This window comes from Aegilops tauschii, chromosome 6 (genome assembly GCF_002575655.3).
Source record: "Aegilops tauschii subsp. strangulata cultivar AL8/78 chromosome 6, Aet v6.0, whole genome shotgun sequence".
Classification (NCBI taxonomy): Eukaryota; Viridiplantae; Streptophyta; class Magnoliopsida; order Poales; family Poaceae; genus Aegilops; species Aegilops tauschii.
In genome coordinates, this window is record NC_053040.3 from 352,338,903 (window position 1) to 352,343,581 (window position 4,679).

The 4,679-nt window shown below is 53.9% G+C and overlaps 1 long non-coding RNA gene across 1 annotated transcript; it reads right to left on the minus strand.

Annotated features, from left to right (window-relative positions):
* Window positions 1–266: 266 nt before the first annotated feature.
* On the minus strand, window positions 267–1,926 carry LOC123494271 (uncharacterized). The gene is made up of 3 exons (XR_006664842.2): window positions 1,676–1,926; window positions 1,347–1,600; window positions 267–768 (listed from the first exon to the last, which is right to left on the minus strand). It is a non-coding gene; the product is annotated as an uncharacterized lncRNA (long non-coding RNA).
* Between the last annotated feature and the right edge of the window lie 2,753 nt (window positions 1,927–4,679).

Here is a 4,679-nt window from a genome sequence, read left to right on the forward strand (position 1 = left end):
CAATGCCCACTGGAGAACATGTTGAGTGAAGACTCGCGACCCTACTGTATCTCACTGATCATCTGAAAATCCTGCAACATGATAAGTTGCAGCCACAAAGGGTCAATACATTGAATGTATTGGCAAATCACACAATATGATATAGCAAACCTACATCCACAAAGCAATGTATGACAAATAAAACACACAAGTTAGTTTGGAAAAGAATGTCTTCACCTACCTCCACTACCTGAACTCACAACCGTCTCTAATTTACTTGCCCAAGATAACCCAAAGATTCTAAATAAACATGACAAGAACTTCAGAAGTATGTCTCAAGTGCGCTCTGTCAGTGGCGCATTCTCTAGGAACAATAGAGCGCTCTGCCAAGGACGCATTCACCTGATTTAAATTCCGAAAACTATACCTCGCCTCAAGTGCGCTCTGTTAATGGCGCATTCTCTAGGGACAATAGAGCGCTCTGCCAGTGACACATTCACCTGGTTAATAATCCCGAGCCTACGGCTATAAACACTCACCACTTTCATGGATCACTCGACACATGCCCGCGTCTACCATATCAAGTTGATCACACCATCACATAACACAATCGATAACAAAACATGGCAACACGAGATACACATATCAAGCCAAACATTTATCATAGCAATGAAACCACACATGCATAGCAGAAATATAGGATGAGCAAAATCAAAAGTGCAAACTTGCCTTGAACGCTGTTGAAGCACTCAAACGATTAATTCCGACCTGCTTCGCACTCCGGACAATCTATACGATTAACGGAGGCACCGATAAATAAGTCGTACTCACATAACACCACAATAAAGTAAACATCAATGAATTCAAATAAAAACTTAATTAACAGAACATATCAGTAGGTATATATTATCTACATGCTAGTAGGATCACAATGCAAAAAGAATCAACTGATTTGGATCAACGGTTTAAAATATATGGCCTCCGAAAGTTTGAATTCAAATTTAAATAAATTCAAATTTTAATACTTCAAAATTGTGAAATTTTAGTTCTACAATATTCTCCTGGTCTCTACGAGTACACAGGAAAAAGAATCGGTGAATTTGGATATACGGATCTCAAGATATACCTAAACGAACATTTGATATGAAATCTAAAAACAAAAAATTGTGCCAAAACAGCTTTCGTGGAAGAACTGATGTGGCTGCTGTGGATGTGCCACGTGGCGGGACGTGAATGGCTGGAAGCTGTCCGCTGCTAGGCTTAAACGGCGAACGGCCACAACATAGAGAAAAATGGTTCGGCAAAAAAAACGTATGCCATCCACTATCAGCAGTTGGATGGAGATCGGACGGTTGAGGGTGGCTCACCGAAGGAAACAGGTTGCGGCATCACCGGAGTTGGAGAAGAACGACGCCGGCGGCTCAGGCGGCGATGGTGGCGCGTCTCCGGCGGGTCTCCGGAGGCGGTGAGTGGATGGATGGATGCGGAGGCGTACGGCGGTTGGTTAGGTGACGTTGTACAGCGACGGGGCTTCCTCTGTTGGTGATGCCGAAGGGCTGGAGAGTGTCGCCGGCGGTGCTCTGCTTCGGGCGGAGGTCCTAGCGCTCGTTCTAGTGCTCCCCTGCGAGAACTGGTAGGTGAGGGAGGGAGAGGAGGTCAAGGCGAAGACAACAGAGGTAAGTATCGGGGCAGAAACCTTCTGGTCGTGACGAATTTGACCGGCGGAGGAGTTTCTCCGGCGGCGGACTCCGACGAGATCGGGATGGTGTTCTAGGGCACGGGAGGTCCAAATTTTTTCGAAAAAAATATTGGAAGATTCGGAGGTGGAGATTACTTATAAGGAGTCAGGCGTGGCAAGGGGCAAGGATTGATGCGATTCGGGTGAAGATTTGGGATCGGAATCAGTGTCCAGGAAGAACAAGGCAGAGGAGAAAGATGACAAGTGGGGCCAGGTGGTCAGTGGCAGAGAGCAGCGCTGCGGATCGGGGGCGGGTGCTGCGTACCGGTTCGGGTGGCCACTGGGCCGGGGTGTGGGGCACTGCTGGGCCGCGGGCTGGCTGGCTGGCCGTCCGGCTCGCTGGCTCTCTTTCTCTCTCTCTCTCTCTCTCTCTCTTAAAAAAACATTTGCTACAGGAATTAAACTTATAGCTAAATAAAATACTAAGCTGGAAACATAAAATAACGAAAACACACAGTAAAATATTATATCTAAATTATAAACAGTGAACATTTTTACAACACAAATGCACTTAAAAAACAATTATGCAATACAAGCACATAAAGAGCATCATAAACAAGTAATAAATAATTTTGAGTTCAAAAACTCCAAAATAATTTACTTAGACACGAGAATATATTCTTAGCGTTTTCCAAATATAATTAATAGGGGAGAAGTCATATTATCTCCACTCCAAAAAATTTGCCTTGAGTTGGAAAACACTTTGAATAAACAGAAAATTCAAATATGCATAGAAATCACGATGAAAAATAATGATCCTATTACCATACCAAATCTGAAAATTTGGGATGTTACATTGGAAGACGAGGCGGCAGGACCGGCTGTACGCGATGAAGGCGTCGGTGCCCGCGTACTCCGAGTTGACGGCCTTGCCGCCCGCCCTCTTCCCCTTCCGCAGCCTCCCAACGCCAGCCGCCCAGGGAGACGGACCTGAGAAGTTCAAGGAGCTGGCCCAACCCCCGGCAAAACACTGCCGGAGGAGCGGCCAGGTGCAGATGCTGCTGCTGCCGCACCCGCCCAGTCGCGGGGCCTCCGACACCTAGTCGGACTCGTCCCCGTCATCTGCCCCGCTGTCCTCCTCGTCACTTTCGCTCGAGGAAGAGCTTCCATCGTCGGAATCTCCGTCGGAGGAGCTCTCCACGCAGCACTTCAGGCAAGTCCCCAAGTCTTCGAAGACCTTGACAGAGAGCAGGTCGTCCTCCATTAATTTGAAGTAGAGGACGAGCCCCGCCGTCAGGCTGTGGATGCAAGCGAACGTCTTCCATCCGCGACGGAGGTACATGACCCGAGGAGCCAGGAAGTCGACGTCGACCCGCGTGCCCCCATTCCCACAGCCCCTCATGTGCAATCTGAGGGATTGGGGCGGGTCGCGCTCCATCTCCCGAGCAAACGGGGCGGGAAGACGAAGACGGCGACGCGGAGGCCGGCGCGGCCTGGTGAAGAACTCGTGGGGCTGGTCTCCGACATGGCCTTCCATCGGAAAAGGCATCATTGGCGGGGGCGAAGCCGGCGCGCCGCCCCGTCCTCCTCTTCCCCGAGCACTACGACCTCCGCCCCGGCCTCGCCCACGGCCTCGCCCCCTCCCCCTTCCCCTCGCGGCCGGCTCCACCACCGCGGGCTCAGGAGGGGGAGGGACGCGCTGTCGAGCAGCGACCCTCGCGCCACCGACGAAGGACCAGGATTCCCTTTCTCCATGGCGAGTGAAAGGAAGAAGCGGAAGCAGGAGGAGATAGATGACAGAAGAGTGCGGGATCCCATCACCCCCTTCCCCCTCCTTATAAAGGGGCGGGGTCGGGGCTCGGCCGCCCCGCTCGGCCAATCCAGCCACCAGAGGCGCAGGGAATCGGGACCGACCCGCTGCCCCAACCAGCAACGGCCCTGTTTCCCGCCTCCACCGCCTGCCACCCCAAGCGCATGGAGGACGCGTGGCGAACGTGCAGAATCAAGGGGACGGGTGAGGCGACCTCTCCCCACCCCATGATCATGGGGTGTGGACGCTTGAAGACCCCGACCCGGCCCCGCGTGGTAAATGAGCCGCGCCTCCAGGCCTCCCTCTTTTTATGGGAAAGGCGCGAGCCGCCTCTTTACTACGATATGACGCATGCATGCGGGAACTGCCCCACACATGCCGCCCACGTCACGCGCACCCCTCCATGCCGCGCCACGCCACGCGCAGGTCGTGGGAAGTGAAGCGCGCGAAAAAATTTACTACGGTGAAAACCGCCCCGCCTGCCTGCGCACCGTTTTGGGCCTGGCCCAACAATGCGTCGCGCTTATGTGTGGCCTAGGCCCGGGGGCTCCTGTCGGTGTACAAAAGTAGGGGCGCACTTTTGTACCCCTTTACCTGTGCACGGGCAGTCGGAGCCGCGCCCATGGTCACACCAAGCAGAACAGGGGAGGTGAGCCAAGGTAAGACTGAAGCCCAAGATAACCAGAGCAACGCCAAGGCCAAGACCACAAAGAGCGGAGGGACGAAGCAGGTTCCCCCGGCAAGACCCTTGCCGGGGCAGCCTCAGCAGCCCCGACAAGACCCTTGCCGGGGCAGCTCGCCCCACACCGCTAGAGCGAGCCACCCTTGAGCCCACGGTCTCCAACATCACGTTGGGCCAGGGCTCGGGAGGCACCTCCATGGTGGCACGCAGATCTTTGTGAAGACAAGGAACACCCAAGATCAGATGAGGATTAGAAGACGACGATCCTCGGCAAGATCCTTGCCGAGGAAAGCCACAAGACCCTCGGCAAGATCCTTGCCGAGGACGACAGCGCGCCACGGCAAGACCCTTGCCGGGCCACCCGGCAAGGCCCTCGCCAAAGACGCCAGCAGGGCCACTGCCAGGCCCGCACCAACCAAGTCTCCACCGCTGTTCGCATGCAGCTGCCAACCCGACCAGCTGGGCAGGCACCTGCGTGGCAACATGCAGCTTCCAGTCCAACTCATCAAGCACCTGCGTGGCGGCATGCA